Raw genomic sequence first — 14,163 nt, 5'->3', positions numbered from 1 at the left:
CAGGGAGACAGAGAGTGAGAGACAGAGATGGAAGAGAGTGAGAGAAAGAGAGAGAGAATAGAGAGTGAGAGAGAGAAGAGACAGAGTGAGAGAGAATACAGAGTGAGAGAGAGGGATGGAGAGAAGAGAGAGTGAGAGAGACAGAGAGAGATAGAGAGACAGAGAGAGAGAGACAGAGATAAAATGTGAAGTGTAAAGAGAATAGACCGTGTGAGAGAGATGAAACAGTTTGAAAGAGAGAAGAGACGGAGATGGAAGAGACAGAATACAGCATACAGCATGAGAGAGAGAATACAGTGAGAGAGAGAGAAGAATACAGTGAGAGAGAGAGAAGAAACAGAGCGAAAGAGAGAAGAGACAGAGATGGAAGAGTGGGAGAGTGAGAGAGAGACAGAGAGAGTGAGAGACAGTGTGTGTGAGAGATTGAGAGACAGAGTGTGAGAGAGATTGAGACAGAGAGTGTGAGAGAGATGAACAGTGATTATACTCATCCTCCCATATAGTTCTTAGTTAGTAATAGTTTTTAATAGTTATTATTAAGTGTAATGGTTATTAATATAGTTTAATTAGTTATTCATCTCTGTTCTGAACCAAACAGGAAAATAAATATATAAATAATAAGTGAAGCATGTTTTACTCTGAGGCACAAAAGCCCTTCTGTCCAAAATCCAACAAGTACATGCTGTTTAATAATGGGTTATCATCCGTCTCTCTCCTAAACACTGAGGGAGGGACAGCCAGTACCAGCAGAGATCCAGGCCGCTGACAGCAGGATGAGAGTCAGGGAGAGTAGACTACAGTTGTTTTATCTGCAACAAATTACCACTGGCGTCATCCCTGTAGACGGAGCTACTCATTAACAAACCACTGTGTGCCAACACGCTGCTAAACCTGCTCGTTCTGATACTGACATTCCTGGTGGATCAGGGTCTAGGTGGCGGACCAGACTCCAGACCCAGGGATTCAGGGATCAGGGTCTAGGTGCTGGTCCAGACTCCAGACCCAGGGATTCAGGGATCAAGGTCTAGGTGCTGGTCCAGACTCCAGACCCAGGGATTCAGGGATCAAAGCATCATTGTCCAGCAACACAAGCAGAAAGGGAAACCCAGACCAGGGGCCTGTGAATAGCTGCTGCTGTATGGCCTACAGACGGTCCACTGTGTTGGCACAGGACAGCTGTGTCTGTGTGAGCTGGTGGGGAGAGTATAATGTAAGCTACTATCTCTCTCTACTTGTGTGCGTGTGTGCGTGTGTGTGTGTGCGTGTGCGTGATATGTCTAGATAAATCACACACATACTTAGAACTTAATAATGACATAACCTGACTGAAATGTTGAGGCACGGTGTAATGGGATGGGGAACCAATTCATATTATTATCCCAGACATCCAAGTGAAGTCTCCCAGTTAATATGAATAAGAAACTGATAGAATAGCACATTGTATTGGCAAAACGACTACCAGTTTAATAACTCACTGCGTAGACAAATAAGCTATAGTGTAGCGTAATGTCAAGGTGAATTCAGAGGACTAGAGATAGACAGTGTAGCTCATCATCCACACAGCAGATGAAATCTGACACATCTGCATCCTCAAGGTTGCCTAGTAACAACAACACTGACACACTGTAGGTTAGAACAGTGCGAACACACAAAAACTATCACATAACCGGAAAAGACACTCGTAAATCGAAACCATTATGTGTGGACAATCGTTGATGATAAATGACAACGGGAGGAGAGTGAACCCACCTTGCCGGTCGAACCAGAGTCCAGTGTCGCTGCTTCAGTCCGGATCCACAGCCGCAGTGCTTCTACTGAGAGACACATCTGTTGATGTTCTACTGTAGTAATAATACTAATAAACCCTGCTGTCCGCAGCCCTGTCTGCTCTCCCTTTAACCGCTGCCTACAGCCCTGCCTGCTGTCCCTGTATCCCCCCGGTGGCGTTATTAATAACAGATACTATTCCGATATTACTGTAGGACTTCACGCAGACAGACGACGAGGGAGGAGGCGTATGGTTGTGATCCAGTCTCTCTCTCCTCTCGACTGTCCCACTCAGGAAGTGATGCTTTCCACTGGACTGTCCTCTGCTGCCCCTGGTGGTTGTAGCGGTATCTGCAGAGCCGCAAGCCCAACGTCTGGGCGGGGCTTCGGGGCCTGTACTTGGTTTGAGGCGGGTCTTCGGGGCTTGTAGTCGGTTTTACTGTGCGTGCGTGGGCGGGGCGTCGCGACACCCACCGTCAGCACCCGAATCCACCCAGTCCGCCAGCGTGTAACTGTTCCGCAACAGTAAGTGACTTCCGGGGTAGGCCTGATTGGCCCCGACAAGGCACGTGACGCGCAACTTTCTCTGCCGCGCGGCACGCTCCGCGGAGCCGAGCGGCAGAGCTTACGGAATTACGTAACCGTCCAAATACGCCATGACTCTCATTCGGTGCTATAGCTCACCTGGCAGAGCAGCGGTCCTGCGATCCTGCGGTCCGTTGTTGGTGAGTTCGAATCCCATCAAAACTTTTTTTTTTAACGTGATTTTTTTTTTAACGTGTATTCTTTCGCCGGTTAAGGTTAGGCATGGTTAAGGTTAAGGTTAAGGTTAGGCATTGTTTCGGAGTTGGTTAAGGTTAGAACGGTTAAGTTTAGGCGCTGTTAAGGAGCTGGTTAAGGTTAGTTTGTCTTAGAGAATGGCAATATTCTTTCTATCATGGTTAAGGTTAAGGTTAAGGTTAGGCATTGTTTCGGAGTTGGTTAAGGTTAGAACGGTTAAGTTTAGGCGCTGTTAAGGAGCTGGTTAAGGTTAGAGTTTGTGTTAGAGAATGGCAATAGACAGCCTATTTCCGCGCGACAGCTCTCAGCAGCCTCGTTGCGCGTCCTGAGTTTGCCGCGTCACGTGCCTGTCGGGGCCAATCAGGCCTACCCCGAAAGTCACTTACTGTTGCGGAACAGGTACACGCAGTCCGCCATCCAAATGTAAACAAAAGGGTAATAATATAATATAATAATAATATAATCTTTTAGAAGGCTCTGGGTAACCCCACCACCACCGAACATATGACCGTTGGATTTATTTAGTTGTTGTCTATTATTCTAAAATGTGTTTGAGCTCCTGATACAAGGGCTGAATATGATGTTACAGGCATATGTTTATAGCCTGTGTTAGAGGGACACCTAGTGGTGCTTGACCGGATGTGATGTGTTGACATGCGCACTGCTGTAACCTCAGTTTAATAAAAGATATACTGAAACATGGTGTCAGAAGCGGGGTCTCCGAAAGAAATAAACGTATAAGGAATAAAACCACGCCATGGCGAGCAACAGCATCCCAGCGCCCGAGGGCATGCGCATGTCTGGGGATTTGGCTAAGAACTGGGATGTTTTCAGGGCAGAGTTTGATGATTTTTTGCTAGCTACCGGTCTGAATGAAAAGCCGAAGCCAGTTCAAGCAGCCACGCTGAGACGGCTAATGGGAAGTGAGTGCCGTCATGTTTATACACACAGCCTCGCGTTGACGGATGATCAACGCAAGGACCCAGCTGATATTTTGCGCGCATTGAGGGATCATTTCAAGCCTGCGAAGAATGTGATCTATGAAAGATACATGTTTGGATGTTGCAAACAGGAGACTGATGAGCCAATAGACTGTTTCCTGACGAGGCTAAAGGAGAGAGCGTCAGCATGTGAATACCGCGCACTGAAGGACGAGCTGATTCGGGACAGGCTCGTGTTGGGTGTCGCAAATGAAGGCACCAGGAGGCGCTTACTGCGGGAACGTGAGTTAACGTTACTAGCGGCGACTGAAATCTGTCGGCTCGCTGAACTGACCGAGAGACATATAAGGGTGATGGCCCCGCCAGCGCAGACAGACAGTGTGAATGCCGCTGACAGACAGAGCGAGAGGCGCGCATTTCAAAGGAGGGCGGCGCCAGCGGAGAGGGAGCCCCAGTGGAGCTGTAAATATTGTGGGGGGAGCCACAAACGGGGCAGAGAGCAGTGCCCAGCCTATAGTAAAACCTGCCGGATATGTGGCATAGCAAATCACTTTGCCAAGGTATGCCAGGCTGGTAGCAGGTCTGACAGAGTAAAAAAGATAAATGTGCTTGAAGATGATGACAAGAAGGGGGAATACTCAGATACAGATGATAGACTGTTTCAAGTCACTGAATGTGTAAATACTGCAAAGGCCCAGCAGGGGCGCAAGTGGTTTGTGAATCTAAGCCTAAATAAAAAAAAAGCAGCAGTGCCAGCTGGACACAGGCTCTACCTGCAATGTCATGGGCCGCAGGATTAAAGAGAAGCTGTCACCCAGAGCGGCGCTACACCAGAGCACGGCCAGGTTGAAACTATACTCTGGGGAAATCATGCCATCACTGGGAAAATTTCACACTGAATGTGTCATCCGTGGAGAAAAGCACAATCTCACATTTGAGGTAGTCGACACCGAGCAGAAGCCTCTTCTCGGGGGGAGCACGTGCGAACGTCTGGGCCTCGTGAGCTTCACGGTTCCGGATGAACTTAATAAAGTTGATATAAGTCCACCTATGCCCCTCACAAAAGTGCAGCTGCTGAGAGACTATCATGATGTTTTTAATGACCCAATCGAGTCGGTCCCGGGAGTGATACACTTTGAGCTGGATCCTGAAGTGGTGCCGGTGCAGTGCGCACCAAGGAATGTCCCAGTGGCTCTGAAGGAGAGAGTCAAGGAGGAACTTGACAGACATGTCAGGGTCGGCAACATCACGCCTGTGACTGAGCCCACACCATGGATAAGTAACATGGTGACGGTGGCAAAGCCAGATAAAATAAGGATTTGTATCGACCCGAAGCCTCTCAACCAAGCGCTGCGGAGGTCTCACTACCATATGCCTACACTGGAAGATGTGTTGTACAAGTTACCAAAGGCCCGCCTCTTCACACTGGCGGATGCTCGCGATGCCTTTTTACAGTGCAAACTTGACGACGAGAGCAGCCGTCTGACGACCTTTTGGACGCCGTGGGGTCGGATGAGATGGCTCAAGCTCCCTTTCGGAGTCTCTGTTGCGCCTGAGATATATCAGCGCAAACAACATGAGCTGCTAACGGGCTTGGCCGGTATCGAACCGATCGCTGATGACATCCTGGTGGTCGGATGTGGCGATACGGATGCCGAAGCCGAACTGGACCACGACAAAAACTTGAGTGCTCTCATGGAACGATGCAGAGCAGTGGGACTCAGGCTGAGTGAGCGCAAGCTGCAATTCAAACTCAAGGCCGTACACTTCCACGGCCACATACTGTCTGCAGAGGGACTGAAAATTGACCCAGAGAAAACACGTGCCGTGCTGGAAATGCCGATGCCCACAGACGTGAAAGCGGTACAGCGCTTTATTGGATTTGTGACGTATCTAGCAAGGTTTCTGCCAAAACTCTCTGAGGTCTGTGAGCCGCTCCGCAGGCTCTTGGATAAAGACGTCATGTGGCATTGGTTGCCAAAACACGAAGATGCGGTGCGTGAAGTGAAGCGAATGGTCACCAGCACACCTGTACTCAAATATTATGACATCACAAAGCCTGTTACGATCCAGAGCGACGCCAGCATGACCGGGCTGGGGGGCTGTTTGTTGCAAGGGGGACAGCCCGTGGCTTTCGCCTCGAGGGCACTGACGCAGACAGAGCAAAACTACGCTCAGATCGAGAAAGAGTGTCTGAGCATAGTCTTCGCCTGCCAGAGATTCCACCAGTACCTATATGGCAGGAACACTATCACCGCAGAGACTGACCATAAGCCGCTGATCACAATATTCAAGAAGCCCCTCCTGAGTGCACCGAAACGTCTCCAGGGTATGTTGCTGCAGCTGCAGAACTATAATCTTGATGTGGTCTACAAGCCTGGCCCCGAGATGTATGTCAGCGACACCCTGAGCAGGGCCACCCTGCCGTGCCATGGGTCTGACACCCCGTACGTGCAGCATGCTGTGTGCGCTGTGGACAGCACCCAGGCAGAGTATTCACAACTGGACCAGGCGCAGCACCTGAATGTTACGGCTTTTAGATTTGGCCAGATTGTGCAGCACACAGAGACAGATGATGTGCTCCAGGAGCTGGCGTCTGTGATTCTCAGTGGCTGGCCAGACTTTAAAGAGGACACCCCACTGGCAGTGCGGGAATACTGGCCCTTCAGAGACGAGCTGAGTGTTCAAGATGGAGTGTTATACAGGGGACAGTGTGTCATTATACCAAAAGCCATGAGGTCTGAACTGCTCAAACGCATACACACTAGCCACATTGGTGGGGAGGCATGTTACAGGCGTGCCAGGGATACCCTTTTCTGGCCAAACATGAGAGCGGAAATAAAGGACTTTGTGGCAAACTGCTCCGCATGCAACGAGTATGCACAAGTCCAGCAGAAGGAATCTATGATGTCGCATGACATACCAGCACGCCCGTGGCAAGCAGTAAGCATGGACGTTTTCTCATATGCGGGAAAGGACTATCTTATCATTGTAGATCAATACTCAGACTTCTGGGAAATCGATCATCTGCCGGATCTGTCTGCTGACACACTCATCACACGATGCAAAGCTCAGTTTGCACGTTATGGACAGCCAGACAGGGTGATCTCAGATAATGGCCCACAGTTTGCGTGCGAGCGGTTCAGGAGGTTTGCAGCGACCTGGGGGTTTTCCCATGTCACGTCTTCACCCCGACATCCTCAATCCAACGGCAAGGCGGAGTCGGCCGTTAAGATTGTCAAATCACTCTGTAAGCGGGCAAAATTGGATGGCACGGATACATGGTTGGCCATCCTTCACTGGCGTAACACACCCACCGAGGGGATGGACAGCAGCCCGGCCCAGCGCTTAATGGCACGCAGGCTCAAGACTTCACTGCCGGTCACAGACAGCCTGCTTCTACCACGGGTGGTGGACGGAGTAGCAGAGAAGCTGCGGTGGAAAAGGCGGATCGCAAAATCATTCTACGACACGGCTGCCAGGGACCTTCCAGAGCTTAATGTTGGAGATCACATAAGGATGAAGCCTCTGCCCGGTGATCGCACAGGGAGGTGGCGCCTGGGCCAATGCCTCCAGAGGGTCGCTCCTCGCTCATTTGTGGTGGATGTGGACGGCACACACTACAGACGCAACCGAGTGGATCTGCGTGTTGCGGAGCGCTCAGCCCAAGCACAACAGTCGGACATACTACGGCCGGAGCAAAGCAGTCCTGACCAAGCTCATGTCACTGGAGTGACAGCCTCTGCCGGGACGCAGATTGTCCCAAGTCAAGGGGAGGTAGGTGGCGAGGAACATCCCTGCACGCCACACGCACCGAGGACACCGGTGACGGGCGTGACGACAAGGGGTACTGACACGGCAGGCCATGGTGTCTACTCACGGAGTGGCCGCCTGTCACGGCCACCACAACGACTGGACTTGTAATTTTTTTTGAGAGTAAAGTTGGGCAATGTTATGTTAGAATGTCATCGAAGTAATGTTATTATGATGACTGGACTTTGAAAAAAAAAAAAGAGAAAAAAAGGAAACAGTTGGGCAATGTTATGTTAGAATGTCATTTGAAGTTGTGATTGATAAACAAGATGCAAGCATATCATTATTTGCAAACAGCTAAAGGAAAGGAGATGTTACAGGCATATGTTTATAGCCTGTGTTAGAGGGACACCTAGTGGTGCTTGACCGGATGTGATGTGTTGACATGCGCACTGCTGTAACCTCAGTTTAATAAAAGATATACTGAAACATATGACTGCTTGAAATGAACCTTTATAAGCTTTGTTTATGTGTGAAGTGTTTGTAAATATTGGATCAGAAACCGTCCTGTATTTTGAGTTGAGTCAAAAAAAAATTAATTGTTGCAGCTCACACAGCCTGTTAAATGTACCAACGCATTAAAACTAAAAGTCGCTTACTTGTTACTTGTTAGTTGTTACATCAGTATTTCATATTTCAGTATTCCTTTATCAAAACTCCTGGCATCCTCAAAATAAATACTCTATCAATAATTCACCGATGGGAAAATGAATGGTCATTCATTTTTATGAACGCAACCAGCAGATGGCACAAGTCGCCAATTTCCCTCCCCTGAAATCAAAATATACCTACTCAAGAAGCCTAAAGTAAATATAAATGAACTAATAAAACTCTAATGTGAATATGTCAGACGATAGTAGACTGGAGTGAACGAGCCGACAGACACATCTAGGTAGTTTCCACCAGCACACTGCTCAATACAGCAGCGTTGAGAAGTCTACTAGTAGGGCCAGGCCAAAGCCTTCTAAAAATATTATTATAAGGCTCTGGGCCAGGCTACAGAGATGTGTCATCTAGATTAATTAGGTAAAAAATAAATCTTCCTGTGTTGAGTGAATGAATGAATGAATGAAAACTTTATTTAACAGATTGCAGAAAGGGTACAATACAGTACGGCTCAATACACACAATTGTTAAGGGGATGCAGAGAGAAAGACGTTTGTCTTGTTTACATCAGGGTCCCCCATTTTCAATTCATAGTGACATTTATGACATACACAACATACATGACATCATGACATTTATGGCATAGGGACAAACATGACATACAGGTATATAGTACTGTTACATTTGTGACATATACGATATGCAAATACAGTAATGTTACCCATAGATGCTAACAGAGAATATATACATATGATGGGGACTTAGTTTCGAATTGCAGCCTCCCGTAGGTGCTCTTTAAGAGCGTTTTTGAATATGGGTAGGGATTCACATCTTTTTACGGCTGTGGGTAGGGCGTTCCACATTGTTGTGGCATTATTGCGAAATGTGTTTAGTCCCTTGTTTGTGCCGAATCTGGGTTGCACATGATTTGTGGAACTCCTGTAGTAAATTGACTTCTTACATAAAATGTAACTTTGTTTGATGAATATTAGCGCTTAAGGGCAGTTTCACTCTTAGCGTGGGAATGTCTTCTTGACTGTATACTCAGGGTAACAAAGACAATGGAGATGGTAATGTAATCAGAGCCAATACAAAGACCAAAAGTCATACCTCAGCGTGACCAGATTACAGCAGAGACAGCTGCCTGAAGAGCAGAGACCAGATACTGGCTCTGAAATTATAAGACAGGAGTAAGGATCATTAATAAACAGGACATGCTTCAAATTGGAATGAAAAAGCATGATATTTGATTGGCTTTGATTGGATTAAAAACTCTATAAAGAAACCAAGAAACATCTATATAGATCATTAGAATCAAGAATCATAACATTATTTTTCACAACTATATCACATTAATCTGACTTGTTAAGTAAAAAGGGATATTTGAATGCCTTTATAATTTCAACTGTTTATAAAGATAATAGAACATGCCTTTTCTATTTCTCTTTTCAATGTTTATATATAAAATGTAAGTTTCAGTCTGTTAAATACAGGTACAGTTTTATCTCATATAGAATGTTTAGTATTGAACTATAGTTAAAATGAATACACTGTTTTAATTCTGGATATATATAAATCATTCCATTAAAGATATGCCCTAGAAATGGTTTATTAGGTTAAATGTTACATATGCAATTTACTTACTTACGCCTGCTACCCCTTCTGGGGCATAGGCCGTCAACAAGTGATCTCCAAGCATCTCTGTCTTGAGCTGTTCTCTCCAGTTGGTTCCAGGTCATCTTCATGGTCTTGGTGTCTGCCTCCAGGTCTCTGCGCCAGGTGTTTCTCGGGCGGCCCCTTTTCCGCTTGCCCTGCGGGTTCCATGTTAGGGCTTGTCTGGTGATGGTACTTGCGGGCTTTCGCAGGGTGTGGCCTATCCAGCGCCATCTGCGTTTCTTAATTTCTTCTTCTGCTGGCAGCTGGTTTGTTCTCTGCCAGAGTTCGCAGTTGCTGATGGTGTCTGGCCATCGGATGTTGATGATCTTCCGCAGGCAGCTGTTAATGAAGACCTGCACTTTCCTGATGGTTGCAGCTGTAGTTCTCCACATCTCTGCTCCATATAATAGGACTGCCTTGACGTTGGTGTTAAAGAATCTGACTTTGGTGTTGGAAGTCAGTTCTTTTGAGCTCCAGATGTTCCGTAATTGCACGAATGCTGTACGTGCTTTCCTTATTCGTGCTCTAATGTCAGCATCTGTGCCGCCCTGCTTGTCAATAACACTGCCAAGGTAGGTAAAGGCTTCAACTTCTTCCAAAGCCTCGCCATCCAGCATGATTGTGTTGGTGTTGTTTGCTGCATTGGTCTTGAGGATCTTAGTCTTGCCTTTGTGGATGTTGAGTCCCACTTGCGCGGAAGTGGATGCCACGTTGTTGGTCTTCTCCTGCATCTGTTGTTGGGTGTGCGACAGTAGTGCCAAATCGTCAGCATAGTCCAAGTCGTCAAGTTGCGTCCAAGGTGTCCACTGAATCCCGTACCTTCTCTGTGCTGTGGAGGTCTTCATTATCCAGTCAATGGCCAGCAGGAAGAGGAAGGGCGAGAGCAGACAACCTTGTCTGACCCCGGTCTTCATTTGGAATGCCTCTGTGAGCTGCCCTCCGTGGACCACCTTGCATGTCAGTCCCTCATAGGAGTTCCTGATGATGGAAACAATCTTGGTCGGCACCCCGTAATGTCGGAGAAGCTTCCAAAGGGTCTCTCTGTCTAGGCTGTCAAAGGCTTTCTCATAGTCCACAAAATTTATGTACAGGGGCGAGTTCCACTCTATCGACTGCTCCACGATGATGCGCAGCACTGCAATTTGGTCTGTGCAGGATCGGTCCTTGCGGAAACCAGCTTGCTCATCGCGGAGTTGTCCATCGATGAGGTCCTTCATCCTGTTCAAGATTACTCTGTTAAAAACTTTCCCTGGCACTGATAGCAGTGTGATCCCTCTGTAATTTGCGCAATTGCTAAGGTCGCCTTTCTTTGGGATCTTGATGAGATAGCCCTCTTTCCAATCTCCTGGCACGTCTTCTTCCTCCCATATCTTCATGAAGAGTGGGTGGAGCATCTTCACCGTGGTTTCTATATCTGACTTCAGTGCCTCCGCAGGGATGTTGTCTGGTCCTGCAGCCTTTCCGTTCCTCAGCTGCTTGATAGCCTTCCTAATTTCTTCCCTGGTTGGTGCGTTGCAGGCTATGGGTAGGTCTGTGTCAGCCTGTGCGATGTCTGGTGGGTTCTGTGGTGCTGGCCGGTTTAGAAGTTCTTCAAAATACTCCATCCATCTGTTCTTTTGTTGCTCCTCTCCCGTTGTTATCGGTCTTCCCTCTTTGTCCTTCACAGGTCGTTCTGGTTTGCTGTACTTTCCTGCCAGCTTCTTGGTGATGTTGTACAGTTCTCTCATATTCCCCTCTCTTGCTGCTTGCTCTGCCTCTGTTGCCAGGTCATCCATATACCTTCGCTTGTCTGCTCTGATGCTCTTCTTTACTAGCTTGTTTCCTTCTGCATACCTTTCTTGTGCCTTGGCCTTCTCTGCTCTTGTCCGGCTGTTGTTCACTGCCGCCTTCTTCTCCCTCCTCTCTTGGATCTTTCGCAGACTGTCCCCTGAGATCCACTCCTTGTGCTGGTGCTTCTTGGGGCCAAGAACTTCCTGGCAGGTAGACGTTACTGCCTCTTTTATCTCCTTCCAACTGTTCTCCAGGGTGCACTCGTCCTCTTCCAACAGCTCCTGTAAAACTTGGAACTTGTTGCTGAGTGTTACTCTGAACTCTTCCAGCTTACTGGCGTCTCTCAAGGAAGCTGTATTGTACCTGTGTCGTGTTGTATGTGCCGACATCCAGTTCTTTCTCAGCTTCAGCTTCAGGCTGGCTACGACAAGGTGGTGGTCTGAAGCCACATCTGCTCCTCTCTTTACTCTTATATCCTGCATGGACCTCCTGAATTTCTTGCTGATACAGACATGGTCAATCTGGTTCTCGGTTATGTGGTCTGGCGATACCCAAGTGGCCTTGTGGATGTTCTTATGGGGAAAAACACTGCCGCCAATGACCAAGTTGTTCATAGCGCACAGGTCCGCCAGCCTCTCCCCATTTTCATTCATGGCCCCCAATCCGTGTCTTCCCATTATATCTTCGTACCCCCTGTTGTCACTTCCGATCTTGGCATTAAGGTCTCCCATCAGGATTGTGATGTCTCTCTCTGGGTGCTTTTCTATAATGGACTGCAGTCTGTTGTAGAACTGGTCTTTGTCTGCTTCCTCGCTGTCATTGGTAGGAGCGTAGCACTGTATGATGTTCATATTGATCCTCTTCTTCTTGGTTCGAAAGGATGCGGTGATGATCCTTGGACCATGGGCTTCCCATCCTATGAGCGCCGTCTGTGCTGTTTTAGATAGCATCAGTGCTACTCCTTGGGTGTGGGAGGCATTGTCCTTTTCGTGTCCGGAGTACAGCAGTAACTCTCCTGAGGCCAGTCGTTTCTGTCCGGACTGTGTCCATCTTGTCTCACTTATTCCGAGCAGCGTGAGATTATAGTTCCTCATCACTGCTGCTACTTGAAATGTCTTACCCATCTCATACATGGTTCTCACGTTCCACGTACCGATATGGGCAGCCCTGGACGAAAGAAGGGTGATCGGCCGTGTGGCTTCCAGAGACTTCTGGCTTTCACCACATGGTGTCATAGACCTTCTTATCGAAGACCCTTCTCTTCCCTGGGCCAAGGTGTTGATGTCTTGTTTTTCTCTTGTTGGCGTTTCTGTAACAATATAGTGTTTTACAGGGTGGGGATGTTAGCCCCTCGCCCAACCCCCTGGAGGGCTTTTGGAGTTGGCTTGTTAGTCCTCTTCCCACGCCTATTGTCTTCCAGGTGATGGATTGCAGCCTCATACCACGTGAGGCCAGACAGGCTGAGGGTTGTGTACAAGCTGTCTCGGCACGTCAAGCCCAACCAACTCCTGCTACTGTGTATTGAAAGCTGCACTAGGCAAGCTAACCCTACCAGCAACGCAAGACAGATGCAATGCAGTGGAGGTAAACGGTACGGTAAAGCTGTGGTGTTCCACAAGGAAGCATACTAGGACCGCTACTGTTCCTAATTTATGCAAATGACATGCCGTCAGCTTGTGACTGCAACTTGTTCCTGTTTGGGGACGACTCCGCCCTGCTGGTCTCTGACAAGAACAAGTTACAGGTTGAAAAAACCCTCAGCTCGGAACTAGGCAAAATCTGCATATGGCTCGCTGATAACAAACTATCATTACACATGGGCAAAACAGAGTCCATTCTCTTCGGCTCAAATAACAAACTCAGCAAAACCGACGGCTTCTCAGTTACAGTGGGTGACAATATTGTCACAAGGAAAGACGAAATTACCTACCTGGGCTCCATCCTAGAGGCAAATCTTTCCTGTGACAAAATGGCATCCAATGTAATAAAAAAAAGTCAACCAACAAACTCGATTCTTGTACCGGATCTCCTCTCTGGTAAACAAGAATACCCTGAAGACTCTGGCAGAAGCACTCATTCAAGGGTACTACGACTATGCTTGCACCTCATGGTACCAAAGCACCTCAAAGGCGCTAAAAACAAAATCTCAAAACAAACTGTTCAGACTACTGCTTGACCTTAGAACCCACCTCACCCCTGCCCACTTTGACAACCTAGGATGGCTTAGAGTAGACGACGTCCCGATGGGCCGGAAGTAAAGTGGGCTGGTCCATAAAAAAAATTAAACCATTTTTCTTTTTTGTAATTTTCTTTTTTTGATGGGGGGGGGGGGGGGGGGGGGGTTCGACTGGCCCATTTAGTCCACTCCGATCGGCCACTTTGGTAGGGTAGGGCTGAAAAAGTTAGATGTAAAAATGAAAATTGACACAGAAAGATGCTTAAGAATAGCCTACTAGCTCTTGCAGTGATTTCAGTCATCTCCCAGGCTACATGCTCTGTACAGCGGGCCGGTGTGGGCCAGTGTGAGTCGGTGTGTGGGCCACTAATGTGGGCCGGTGTGTGGGGTATATGTTGAATATATATAGAACACAAATGTTCTAGAATGTTTGATTATGACATCGTACTGTGACATCACAAATGTTCTAGAATGTTTGATTATGACATCATACTGTGACATCACAAATGTTCTAGAATGTTTGTTTATGACATCATACTGTGACATCACAACGGACAGGGACGTGCACAGGACTTTAGAGGGGCAGGTGCTCCAAGGCTGAAAAGGGCACTGCACTTGTGTGTATATATTAACCGAGCGCGCGTAGCGCGATTT

The 14,163-nt window shown here is 47.7% G+C and overlaps 1 protein-coding gene across 1 annotated transcript in view; it reads right to left on the bottom strand.

Annotated features, from left to right (window-relative positions):
• rnf144b (ring finger protein 144B) overlaps nt 1–2,034 on the bottom strand; it is a 43,490-nt gene extending 41,456 nt beyond the window's left edge. The window contains exon 1 of the mRNA XM_084335731.1: nt 1,750–2,034. The gene's annotated coding sequence lies outside the window, so the exon portion shown is untranslated. The remainder of the gene's footprint in view (nt 1–1,749) is intronic.
• Between the last annotated feature and the right edge of the window lie 12,129 nt (nt 2,035–14,163).

The sequence above is a fragment of the Notolepis coatsorum genome (genome assembly GCF_963971535.1).
Source record: "Notolepis coatsorum genome assembly, chromosome: 19".
NCBI lineage: Eukaryota > Metazoa > Chordata > Actinopteri > Aulopiformes > Paralepididae > Notolepis > Notolepis coatsorum.
The sequence above is the reverse complement of the archived record's forward strand: the minus strand, read 5'-3'. Positions and strand labels throughout refer to the sequence as shown.